The sequence below is a fragment of the Elephas maximus genome, chromosome 16 (genome assembly GCF_024166365.1).
Source record: "Elephas maximus indicus isolate mEleMax1 chromosome 16, mEleMax1 primary haplotype, whole genome shotgun sequence".
In the NCBI taxonomy this organism is placed as follows: Eukaryota; Metazoa; Chordata; class Mammalia; order Proboscidea; family Elephantidae; genus Elephas; species Elephas maximus.
The window spans coordinates 39,788,516-39,802,892 of NC_064834.1; positions in this window are offsets into that span (position 1 = coordinate 39,788,516).

Consider the following 14,377-nt stretch of genomic DNA (forward strand, 5'->3'; position numbering starts at 1 on the left):
ACTCCACTGACCTGAAAGAATGCAGGCATGGTCTGTATTTTGCATACGTATTTGTCGGTGGAGTACTTTTTTGGTAGAGAGGAAGAGAAAATTCTGGCTTCTTCAGAGAACTACAAGAAGTAACCCCTCCTCCAAAAGCAGTCAAAATACCACTCTGGAGAACCTTGACTTTATAAGGGAAGGCAGCTTCTGAATCACAGAAAGCCTTTTCCTGCTTAATTCTCACTGGCTAGCCTGGAATGACACTCAGCTAAAAATGTTTCAGGCAGTTGTTGAGTTAGGGGTTTCTGACCTCTTTTCTAATAACAGAACGTGTACATGTTACGGCGTCTGTAGGTCTATACCTTACTCACCCCTTTTAAAGTCCTTTTTTTGGAAAGTAGATGTCGAGGGAGGATTTCCCAGGCTTTGAGAAGGAAAAGTTTCTTTGTATAAATTTGGCATTTTGGGTAAAACATTATATTGTTTGATTTTTTTTCCCCCAGACAGCAAAAAAAAAAAAAAAAAAAAAAAATCCATTGCTGTCAAGTCAATTCTGACTCACAACAATCCCATGTGTTACACAGTATAATGGATCCATAGAGTTTTCTTGGCTGTAATTTTCATGAAAGCAGCTTACCAGGCCTTTCTTCCACAGCATCACTGGGTGGGTTTGAACTGCCAACCTTTAGGTTTGTGGTCAAGCATAAACCATTTGTGCCAACTGGGAATATTTTCAGACACATCTAGACTGAAAATGGATTCTCAGTCTGGGTAGAAGCTCCTTCTGAATAAGGAAAAGTATCCCAAAAAACATAAAAAGTGAAGGGTTGGAAAGCTATTATCTGTGTGTTATTCCAACTTTATGAGGCATTGGTGGTCTAGTGGTGGAATTCTTGCCTTACATGTAGGAGACCCATGTTCATTTCCAGGCTGGGGCACCTCATGTGCAGCCACCACACCTCCCTCAGTGGAGGACTGCTATGATGCTTAGCGGGTTTCAGTTGAGCTTCCAGAAAAGGACAGACTAGGAAGAAAGGTCTGGCAATCTACTTCTGAAAAGAGTCCAGTGAAAACCCTGTGGATCACAACAGTCCTAGCCTCAACTGGCCATGGCGATGGCACAGCATAGGGCAGTGTTCTGTTCTGGTACGCATGGGGTCACCATGAGTCGGGGGCTGACCGGACGGCAGCTAACAGCAACATTGTGACTTTGTCATTTTTTTTTTTCTCCTTTTGGAGCCAAGAAGTAGAATCCAAATGGTGGGGGTGAGGGAAATTGGAGCATGTTGCTGTTTCCACAGAATTAAAATAGATTTTTCAAATGCCCTGCTCACCTCGCCATCTCCCTCATCTCCCAAAAAAGGCCTTTAGTGCCAATGTTCCATCCAAAACACAGTGCATTGGAAGAAATGACTATTTCCACAGTCCAGTATGTCTTGGGGTCACAGCTGTTATTCTACATCAATGGGCCTTGAACATCTCTATCTGAAAGAGCCTGAAAATCCAAGGAAAGACATGCCCAGGATGGCATATTCTCTCTTGTGCAAAGGAGATTATCAGAGCTTCAGCCTTCATTTGTTGTGGTCACTTTGGGGCCGTTTTACTGAGATTTTTCAGATCTCTCAGATTATCAATTTCTCAAGGAAGCCTGCCCTGGTCTCCACATCTCCCTCTCAACTAGACCCATGTATATACTTTAATATCACTCTACCTTTTCCTCGTGGTGTTTATAATAGTATGCAATAATATATTCCACTAAAAAAAAACCACTGCCATCGAGTCGATTCTGACACATAGTGACCCTATATGACAGAGTAGAACTGCCTCATAGGGTTTCCAAGGAGCGCCTGGCAGATTCGAACTGCCGTCCTTTTGGTTAGCAGCCGTAGCACTTAACCACTACACCACCAATATATGTAATAATATATTCCCATCCAACCCACTGCCGTCGACTCATATTACATATGATTATTTCATTAATCTCTGCTGTCTCACAAGACTGAAGCAGGGACTCTGATTATTTACCATTATATCCCAAGTGTCCATCATAGTTTCTGGGCATCAGAAACCAAACCAAACCTGTTGGCGTCGAGTGATTCAACTCATAGCGACCATATAGGACAGGGTAGGACTGCCCCATAGGGTTTCCAAGGAGTGGTTGGTGGATTCGAACTGCCAACCTTTTGGTTAGCAGCCGAGCTCTTAACCGCTGTGCCACCAGGGCTCCAACCGGGCATCACAGGTGTTCAGCAAACTGGGTGTTGGTAAATTATAAACTCTGCCAAGGCCTTTATGATGAATGAATGAATGAATGCCTATACCCATTGTGAAGTTGGTACTTTATGAAAAAAATGCTGATTGCAGACCTCAGATGTAACTGCACTGATAAGTGAGTTGGTGGGGTGCAGGCGTGAATTTAGACAAATTTTTAGAGATAAAACAGTGCTCCCAGTATTCAGGCAACCCATAAACCCCTTATGTTTAGTGTCAAAATGCAGGATAAAAACCAAAATAAATAAATAAATAAACCTGTTGCCATCAAGTCAATTCCACTCATAGAGACCCTATAGGACAGAGTAGAACTGCCCCATAGGGTTTCCAAGGAAAGGCTGGTGGATTTGAAATGCCGACCCTTTGTTTAGCAGCCAAGCTCTTAACTGCTGTGCCACCAGAGCTGTTAAAAAAAGACATTTTTACTTTTATGTACCTGTATCAAGGCACCCTGGTGGCACAGTGGTTAAGAGCTATGGTGCTGACCAAAAGTCGGCAGGTAGAAATCACCAGGTGCTCCTTGGAAACCCTATGGGGCAGCTCTACTTCGTCCTATAGAATTGCTATGAGTCACAATCGACTCGTTGGCAACAGTTTGATTTTTTGTTTTTGTTTTAATAAAGGCACCTACCCCTCACCGGCAAAGTCACTGCCCCTTTCAAGTAGGTCTGGCTCTCCAAGGAGGGCCTCTCCAACTTTTGCTTCCTACTCCATCCTCCAGAGATCTTCCCTAAACCTGTCGCTCTCCGGTCAATTCTGACTCATAGTGACCCTATAGGACAGAGTAGAACTAGTTTAAATTCAACTATTGACTGACCTTCAGGCAGCATAAAAATAAGGGGCTGTCTAATGTTATTTATAATAGCGATTGAGGAACAACAGGAGTTTTGGAAACAGGCAATTTAGGGAAACTTTTGATTCCCATTTATCTGTTAATCCGTTAACATTTGGAAATCCTGGTGGCACTGTGGTTAAGAACTCGGGTGCTAACCCAAAGGTTGGCAGTTAGAATCCACCAGGAGCTCCTTGGAAACCCTGTGGGGCAGTTGAACTCTGTCTTGTAGGGTCACTATGAGTTGGAATCGACTGGAGAGCAACAGATGGATGATTCCCATTTACTTGTTAATCCATTAACATTTAATTTGTTATGTCATTGGATTTAGGTCTACCATTTTATGATTTGTTTTTGTTCATCCCCTCTGTTTTTGTCCTTCTCTTTCTTCTCTCCCGCCTCCTTTGGTACTATTCAATATTTTCTAAATTCCATTTTAATTGACCTATTGCCTTTTTTGGCTATATCTTTTGCTTTTTTTTTTTTTTAGTGGTTACTTTAGGGAATAGAACATACATCCTTAAGTATTCAAGATCCACTTAGAGTTAATGTTATACCATTTCATGAAAATGTAGAAACCTGACAAGGGTCTAAGTCCATTTACCTCCCACTCTGTTGTGATGTACATTGTAAACCCCAAACAATGGGATAATTTTTGCTTTAATATTCTCTGTGTCATTCCCATTTTAGTGTATGTGCTGCCAAAGTGAGCATTCCATTTATCATTTTTTAAAAACATTTTATTGTGGTTTAGGTGAAAGCTCACACAGCAAACTAGTTTCCCATTCAATAATTCATAACACTAATTTTTCTGTGACATTGGCCACGATCCCGGCAATATATCAGCACTCTCCTCATTTCTACTCTGTGGTCCTTGTTTCCATTTGTCTGGTTTCCCTGCCCCTTCCTGCCTTCTCATCTTTGCTTCTGGGTGAATGTTGCCCTTTTGGTCTTGCATACTTGACTGTTCTAAGGTGCACTTTTCTCACAGGTGTTACTGTTTATTTTACAGGTCTGTCCATTACTTGGCTGAAAGGTGACCTCTGAGAGTGGCTTCAGTTGTACGTTACAAAGGTATCTTAGGGGCATAGTTTTGGATGTTCCTCTGGTCTCTATCAGACCAGTAAGTCTGGTCTTTTTTATTAATCTCAGTTTTGTTCTACATTTTTTCTTCCACTCTAACTGGGACCTTCTATTGTGTTCCTGGTCAGAGGGGTTGGTAGCGGTAGTCAGGCAACATCTTGTTTTTCTGGTTTCAGTTTAGCGGAGGCTGTGGTTCATGTGGGTACATTTATCTTTTTATCTGTTCCTCATCCATTTCCCCAATAGCTATTTGAACTGAGAATCTTAAAGACAAATTTGTAGCATTCTAGGCATTTTAGATGGCAGATACAAAGACTGTGTGTGTGTGTGTTTGTTATGTGAGGGCTGAACTATTAAAAAGAACTATTGCAGAATACTAAAGCAAGATAAAACCCATGTAGAATTCATGGTTGTTTTATTTTACAAGCTACACTTCTATGTCCTTAAACCATAACCTGGTTGCCATCAAGTCGCTTATGACTCATAGTGACCCTACAGGACAGGCTAGGACTGTCCCATAGGGTTTCCAAGGAACGGCTGGTGGATTCGAACCGCCGACATTTTGGTTAACAGCTGAGCTCTTCTTAACCACTGCACCACCGGGGATCCTTATATGTTGTTAGTCTCTCCAAAAATAACTTTAACTTCTAAATTTCACTTTTCTATTTTCATTTTGCTTGGACCTTCCCCAGCCCTATGCCTTTCCTCTGTGGGACCCTTAGTTAGGAATTCTCTGCTTGGATAATTCCTGGCACTTCTTTGGAGATGGAGCCCAGAAGATTGACCCCGGAGAGCCTCATTGTGGACCAGATGGATTCCCACACTCGGGAACTTCTGGGTCATCATCACCATCTGAACAGCTTTAAGAGACACAGGAAGAGGAATGTCCTGATGGGGGAGTGATTAGACAGTCCAGAGGTTACCATGATTGTGAAATCCTTTCACTGGAGCTCAATGTAAACAGGACACTTTCCTGTTACGAATCAACTCTTCCTCCCCCTTTCTATAGAAAAATAACATTTCATCCTGATTAACCAATTTAAGTAAGTACCCACAGATGTGAGGCAGCATGCCCTGTCACCTAGGCACTGTTGGGGGTACAATGACACACTTGTCCCTGGTTCCCCAAAAGCCTCTTTAACATGAGCCATTCTTTATTTGGGTACAAAGTGCTTACACTGAACAAACCCTGAACAGTCCTTAGTAATTTAAAGACATATAAGTAAAATCCATATTCATTTTTTGCAACTGAACCAAAGCCTTTTCCAAAAAATCGCCAGGCAAACTAGTTTTGCCATGCCAAATATAAACAGGTACATATGCCCATGCTTATTCAATCTGTATGCTGAGCAAATAATCTGAGAAGCTGGACTATATAAAGAAGAATGTGGCATCAGGATTGGTGGAAGATTCATTAACAACCGACCTTATAAAAATGACACAACCTTGCTTGCTGAAAGTGAAGAGGGCTTGAAGCACTTACTGATGAAGATCAAAGACTACACCCTTCAATGGGCTCAAGCATAACAAGAACCTCAGGATGGCGCAAGACCGGACAGTGTTTCATTCTGTTGTACATACGCTATCAGTCTGAACCTACTTGACTGCGCCTAACAACAACATATGCACATACATGTATATTTCCCTGTCTGTTTTGCATATTTACTTAAACATATACATTCGGAACTATACATTTTTTGTTAACTTTTAAAACTGAGATTAAATTAGACATCGAGAAAGCCCATAAACATAACCTGACTAAAATGATATTTTTTAATTGGCTTAAATCTCCAGTAAAGAAACCAGGCTCTCAAGACCTCTATTTAGGAAACCAAAAACAAACAGAAAAATATTCTTGGCATTTTCCCAAAATAGACGTCCAAGGAGTTTCAACTTTAGTCCAGGTGATTTATGGGTCATAAGTGAGACTGAAGGTGAAGCCTTATCTGGTTAATTTGAAGATGTGGGAAAAGCAACTCTCATAGCATGCAATTTATTAAATGTTCTCAGAATGAACTCTTCTGGGAGCCAGAGAGATCAGTTAATGGTTATTAAGTGATAAAAATATTTTTGTGAAATTCTACCTGACCATTGACCTTGGCAAGTTGTTCCTGTCTCCTGTCTTTAAAAACAAAATAAACGAACAAACAACACCACCAACAAAAAACCCCACATAGACCAATGGAACAGAATGGAGAACCCAGATGTAAATCCAGTGACCTATGGTCATCTGATCTTTGACAAAGGACCAAAGTCCATTAAATGGGGGAAAAGATAGTCACTTTAACAAATGTTGCTGGTAAACCTGGATGTCTATCTGTAAAAAAAAATGAAATGGGAACTGTATCTCAGAGCATACAAAAAACTAACTCAAAATGGACCAAAACCTAAAACAATAAAGATTATGGAAGAAAAAGTAGGGACAATACTAGGGGCCCTAATACATAACATAAATAGAATACAAAGCATAAAACTAACAACGCACAAACACCAGAAGATAAACTAAATAACTGGGAGCTCCTAAAAATTAAACACTGACGCTCATCAAAAGACTTCACCAAAAGAATAAAAAGAGAACCTACAGACTGGGAAAAAATTTTTGGCTACAACATATTCAACAAGGGTTTAATCTCTAAAATCTATAGAATAACACTCCAACAACAAAAAGACAAACAACCCAATTAAAAAGTAGGCAAAGGGTATGAACAGACACTTTACAAAAGAAGCCATTCAGGCAGCTAACAGACACATGAGGAAATACTGATTGTTAGCCGTTAAAAAAAAAAAACCCAGTGCCCTATGGGACAGAGTAGAACCGCCCCATAGAGTTTCCAAGGAGCGCCTGGCGGATTTGAACTGCCGACCCCTTGGTTAGCAGCCGTAGCACTTAACCACTACGCCACCAGGGTTTGCTGTTAGCTGTTAAAAATGCAAATCGAAACTACAATGAGATACCATCTCACCGCAATATTACTAACACGAACTAAAAAATAAGAAAATAAATGTTGGAGAGGTTGCGGGGAGATTGGAACTCTTACGTACTGCTGGTGGGAGTGTAAAATCCTACAACCACAATGGAAAATGATATAGAGTCTCCTTAAAAAGCTAGAAATAGAAATACCGTATGACACAGCAATCCCACTCCTAGAAATATATCCTAGAGAAATAAGATCTGTCATATGAATAGACATACGCACACCCATGTTCACTGCAGCGTTATTCACAATAGCAAAAAGGTGGAAGCAACCCAAGTGCCCGTCAACAGATGAATGGATAAACAAATTATGATACATACACACAATAGAATACTACACAATGCTAAAGAACACTGATGAATTTGTGAAACATCTCACAACATGAATGAATCTGGAGGGCATTATGCTACATGAAATGATTCAATCACACAAGGACAAATACTGTATGAGACCACTATTATAAAAACTCACAAAAAGATTTACACACAGAAAGAAACAATCTTTGATGGTTACCAGGAAGTGTTAACTTTGGTGAAGGGAAAGACGACACACATTATAGAGGAAGTCAGCACAACTTGACCAAGTCAAAGTCATAGAAGCTTCCTAGATACATCCAAACACCTTGAGGGACTGAGTTAGTGGGGCTGAGGGCTGGGGACCATGAACTCAGGGGACATCTAGGTCAATTGGCATAACATTGTTCATGAAGAAAATGTTCTCCATCCTACTTTGGTGAGTAGCTTCTGGGATCCTAAAAGCTTATGAGTGGCCATCTAAGATACATCTATTGGCTGTCTAATATACACCTATTGGTCCCAGCATGATTGGAGCAAAGGAGATTAAAGAAAACCAAAGACACAAGGAAAACGTTAGTCCAGGGCTAATGGACCACGTGAACCATAGCCTCCACCAGCTTGAGCCCAGAACTAGATGGTGCCTGGCTACCACCACTGACTGCTCTGACAGGGATCGTAATAGAGGGTCTCAGACAGAGCGGGAGAAAAATAAAGAACAAAATTCAAATTCGCCAAGACCAGACTTACTGATCTGACAGACTACAGGGATCCCCAAGACTGTGGCCCCCAGATCCCCTGCTAAATCAGAGCTGAAGCCATTCCCAAAGTCACCTTTCAGCCAAAGATCAGACAGGCCTATAAAACAAACAATAATACACATGAGGAACATTCTTGTTAGTTCAAACAAGTATACGAGACCAAATGCACAACACCTGCCCAAAAGCAAAGAGGAGAAGGCAGGAAGGGACAGGAAAACTGAATGAGTGGACACTGAGAACCAGGGTGGAAAGGGAAAGGGGGAGAATGCTGACACACTGCGGGGATTGCAACTAATGTCCTCAATTTGTAGATAAAATTTTTGAATGAAAACCTAATTTGCTCTGTAAACTTACACCTAAAACACGATAAAATGAAAAAGAAAGAAAGCAAACGCACTGTGTGGAATCGATTCCAATTCATACCAGCCCTGTAGGACAGAGTAGAACTGCCCTATAGAGTTTCCAAGGCTGTAAATCTTGTGAATGCTGACTGCCACAACTTTTTCCCACAGAGCTGCTGGTGGGTTCCAACTGCTGACCTTTTGGGTTGCAACCAAGTGCTTTAACCACTGCACCACCAGAGTTGCTCTCTGCTATTCACTGGAGGAAAAGTAAGGTTACAAAACACAGAAGGAAGAAGTAAAAATTAAATGTGCATCAAAAACTGGGCATTGGTAACAAAAAAATCAACTTTTCGTTTTACGTTTAGAAGCATTGTCCACTACCCAAAACACTGAAAGACAGAGAGAGGGAAAAGCACAATTGAAATTACAGATTCTTTAGCTGCTATTAAGGTGACTCTCATGAGCTATGGGAGCCCTGGTGGCACAGTGTTGAAGAACTCAGCTATTAACCAAAAGGTCAGCGGTTGGATTCCACCAGCCACCCCTTGGAAACCTTATGAGGCAATTCTACTCTGTCCTATAGGATTGCTATGAGTCAGAATTGACTCAAAGGCAATGGGTTATTTTTTTTGGTTTTGGGAATGGGCTATGAGCCCTGTTAGTGCAGTTGTTAATCACTGGCTGCAAACCATTGGTTAGTGGTTCGAACCCACCAGCCACTATGCAGGAGAAAAATGTGGCAATCTGCTTCTGTAAAGACTTACAGCCTTGGAAACCCTATGGTGCAGTTCTACTCTGTCCCATAAGGTTACTATGAGTCAGAATCCAACTCGATGGCAGTGGGTTTGGTTTGGTTTGGCGTGGTGTGGTTTGGAATGAGCTACACTGTTGGGAGAGCCCTGGTGGCACAGTAGTTAAGAGCTTGGCTGCTAATCAAAAGGTTGGCAGTTTGAATCCACCAGCCACTCCTTGGAGGTCCTATAGGTCAGTTCTGCTCTGTCCTATAGGGTCTATGAGTAGGAATTGACTGGAAGGCAAAGGGTTCGGGCTCCTTTGGTTCATTGTTGGGGGAGAGGCAGAGTGAGGAATGTGAGAGCTGAGACAAAGGGAAGGAAAAATGGGTCAGTGAGTTCCCAGGCTCCACAGCATGGTGCTTTGCCAGCCTTGGCTCCTAGGAAAGGAGGCCTTGTGATTCATCACAAAGCAGATTCCTGCTGACTTCAAAGAGATATGTTCACCAAGAGAAGATGCTAACACTCAGGAGAGATGAGAATCGGATTAAATAATCATCAAGAACCCTTCAAATGTAGGTTGATCTTTGGATAATATTAAACTCTGGCAAGTGTAGGCAGCAATAACCTTAAAAATTAAGTTTGAGGAAAGAAAACATGATAGTCTAAAATGAGACTGATTTTCCTTCCTTCTTTTCCTGTCTTCCTTCCTCCATCCTTTCTTCTTCCTTCCTTAGTTCTTTCCTTCCTTTCCCCCGTTCCTTCCTTCTTTAGTTCTTTCCTTTATTCATTAGTTCTTTCTTTCCTTCTTGTTTTTATTAACATGTCTGTTAACCCTAAGAGGTGGGGGAAAGACAACATGAATGCAATTGTTTTCATGATTCTATCAAAAAGCAGGACAAAATTCAAGCCCAGATCAACAAGAAAAGGCTAAAAATGCTTGACTGTATAATTTGATCGCCCTCAAGTTCTGAATCCACAATCAAATGGTAGGTGGATTCAAGAGCAAGAGCAAGATCAAAGGACATTTCAAGTGTCTGCATCCTCATTACACACATTCTCCAACATCTATAAAGTGCCTGTAAGGCTTTGGGGTGAGCCCTGGTGATATGGAGTAGTAGAAAACACAGTTTCTGCTTTCAAGGAGCTCCCAATCTAATTATGGCGACTGACTGACAGAAAAGGCAAAGTTCAGTTATAAAGTGGCCCAAAGACTGAACTGGGCTTCTTTCCACTTGAAATTTTTCTTTTCTTTTCTTACCAATTTCACGGCTTCCAAGCTCCTCATCCTTCTGGTCTTGATGGAAGGAAATTAAAGAGGTCTGTTTTAGATACATTAAAGAGTTTGGGGCAATGAGTGGGAAATGGGCAGGAATTAAAAATAATGCACTTGAAATGTAGACCTAAGAAGTCAGAGTAAGAGGTATAGGTGTGAATGTCATCTGGGAAGAGGTGATAGTTGAAGATTTAGGGCATTTTTGAAGGAGTAAGGTGAACAGAGTCTCTGGGTGGCCCAAGCAGCTAAGCGCTCGACTACTAGCCTAAAGGTTGATGGTTCAAACCACCCAGAGGCATCTTGGAAGATCGGTCTGGTGATCTGCTTCCGAAAGATCACAGCCTTGAAAACTCCATGGAGCAGTTCTACTCTATGCACATGCGGTCCTAATGAGTGAGAATCAACTGGATGGAGACTAACAACAAAGGTGAACAGAGGCTTGAGGACAATGCTTTAGTGAGCCTCAGGATGCTGGTCATGACCGGTTTTATAGCAGCAAGGAAGCACCTGCCAGGGAAGAACGAGACCTAGAACAGTGGTGCCTGGTAAACCAAAGAAGAGAAGCATTTTGGGAGGCAAAGAGAGGTTGGGGCTGACTATTATAATCATTAGTTTCATGTGTGGTCCCCACTCATTTGTCAAGTCCATGAATGCAGGGACTGGATATCTAGTTCACAACTATTGCCCAGGGTCTAGCACAGTTCCCTGTCTATCTGGCACTGTCCCTGACACAGAGTAGGTACTCGTAAATATTTATTTCATTGAGGAATGATTGTTGGGAGGCTAACTTAAACTTTAAGTCCCCATTCTGGCTAAGAATATGCTTCATGTGATTTAAAGTCAAGAACAGTTCCAAGGCAATGCATAAGTAAGAGTATGATAGATCAGTTCCAAGTGAATTTGGATTTATCTCAAGTATAAAATTTAAAAAGAAGAGAATTTTCACATATTCCAAATATAAAAATCAGCCTCACTTACTCCTCCAAAGTGCTGAGAAAGTTCTAAGTTTGGAAAGGTCACAATGGGGTGAAGTGAATTAGGAAAGACTACGAGGTTTTGATTTTGACTTATATGAAAAGTGAGATTTGGATTGTCCAGGTGGAGGAAGTTGGTCCTTCCAGAGGGAAGTGCGGATGTCAGGGTGGGAACGGGGTACGAGGAGGCAAAACACCAGGAAGTTGGTTTAAGCACAGGGAAAAGACACGGCACCATAAAAGAGGGAATTGGAATAGGTGGAAAAAGTGGTAAACTAGGAGACACTAGACCTATATCCCAACCCCTGCTCTAACATACACAGGCTGTGTGGTCTTGGGCAAGTTATTTAATGTCCTCAAATCTAAGATTCTTAATCTGTAAAATGAGGATAAAATTCTATATTATAAATGAGAAGATTATATGAGATCATGTGTATGGAAAGCATTTTCCTAGTGTTGTTAAATTCTTGGTAAATGTTGGTGAGTTCTTAATCACTGGAGAGAGATGGCTTGGAGAGAGATGGGTTTTTTGAAGGAAGAGGCCATTCTTTAACCTCCATCATTGTGGTTTATGGACTGTGGCTGTATTTACAACATAAAAATAATCTAGTAAATTCTATTTTGGGTGAGATTTAGACTAGCATCCAAGAAAAGGAAAGCAAAATGGAGAGATGCAATCCTAGGACATGGGGAAGAGCCAAAGGTCAGACATTTCCCAATTTAATCCAATGTATACTTTGCTAATAATGCCACAAAGAGGTAGGTGGACGGTGGTCTGGGCCATGGTGCTGTAGGAAGAGAGAACTGTGGGGTAGGTGGAAGAGGGAGATGGGAAATATGGTAGAATGAAGTTAGGTAAGATATTTTGGACCCTTCCAGAAAAAGTGTCCAGGACCTGGATACTACATATTTCAGTCTGTGCTTGGCTATATACAAAGATTTCAGATTGGTCCTATAAATAAAATAGCATGGGGCAAACTGCCTTATTCACTAAAAAGTTGGGAGATACAATATTGTGCAAAGGACACAGTTTTAGAGTCAAGCAGACCTGGGTCCCTTACTTGCCAGGTGAACTTGATCAAGGTATCTGCCTACAGGAATAAAAAAAACTATTCTTTCCTCATAGGTGTGGATATGCGAATTAAAGGAGATAATATACAAAAAGCTTGACACATAGTGAGTGCTCAGTTAGATAGCATGAATGAACTGGTTCAGGAAGAGGGTAGCACATTGTTAAAGGCAAGAAGCAATTACCTTGGTTCAAATTCCAGCTCAGTAAGTTGCTTGCTGTATGACAATTGCAAGATCCTTAGCCAGTCTGGGCCTTAGTTTCTTCATCTGTATAGTGAGCATTATAAGAGGACCCTATCTCATAGGATTTTTATAAGCATTAAATAAAATCATACTTAAAAGCACTTAGAATAATCCCTTGTTCCTAGTAAGAGCCTTAAACATGTTAGGTATTATTATTTAAAAAAAAAAAAATCAAAAAAAAAAAAAGAGCCTTAAACATGTTAGGTATTATTATTTAAAAAAAAAAAAAATCAAAAGCTTTGTGTATATTAATAGTTTTCAACATAAAAGACAATGGATTATGAGATGAGAGATCTCACTGAGCTTATTTATTTATTTTGAGTAGAGAAAAATTAAGACATAAAAGGCAGAGTATGTGGCATAGAATTGTCCATGTCCCCATGACAGAAAATTTTTTTAAAAAGGCAGAGATTCAGAGGGGGAAATTCATGGACATTTATGGTCACATTATTCTGATTGGCTGAGGGAATCAGCAGGCCTCCAGCCAGTTTTCTTTCTGTTCACAGAAATAAATGCTCAGTGTTGGGAAATGAACTAAGGTTTGTTTCGGGGGTGGGGGGTGGTTCTTTTCCTTGATAGGAAGACTTTATTTATGTAGTCTGAGCAGACTTGTTTCTATTAAGTGAAAGTTTGGCCTAAGTTGTATATTATTAAGCTAAATAGAAACTGGAAAAAATATATTTATTATGAGATTAGTTTTTGATTTTTCTGTATTTCCCATCTAATCTCACTAAGGAAATGCTTAAATAACACTAATAAAAAACAAAAAAACATTGCTGTTGAATTGTTTCTGACTCATAATGACCCTATAGGACAGAGTAGAACTGCCCCACAGAGTTTCCAAGGAGCGCCTGGTGGATTCGAACTGCCAAACTTTTGGTTAGCAGCCATAGCTCTTAACCGCTACGCCACCAGGGTTTCCAAAATAACACTAATCCAACTGGCCGTATATCAAAAGTTGAGTTGTCTTGTTTTCATCTGTATGATATGAAGCAACTGGATTGATGGATTGTTTCCCCAAGCTCACAAGACTTGTCACCTCAAGTGCCCTTTCCAGTGGGGGCATTGGCATCATCCATGAGCTTCTTAAACAAACAGAATCTCAAGCCCCTTCTCAGATCTACTGAATCAGAATCTGGATTTTGACCACATCCCAAGGTGATTTATATGCATATTAAGGTTGGAAAAGCACTGAGTTAGTTTGGAGTTTTGAGCCCACAATCTTATACTGTATTTCAGTCCAATCCAATTTACAGGGGTAAGAGCTATGGTTCTTGGACGGGGAAATGGCAAAATTTCTTTCTCGATGGAATTAGTTGGTACAATAAAAAATCCCCTTAGCTTAATATAGTAAGATTTTAGTACATAAAGTCTGAACTTTATGGAAATAAGAAGACGAAAGTATGCTGATAATCAACAGGAAACCATGCACTCAATAGAACAACCAAAACAACTGGGTTTTGTACTTCCTTGAGGAGAGTTTACTTTTTAATCATAAGGCTGCTGATGTAACTTTTTTTGTGAAGAGGAAGTGGATTCGG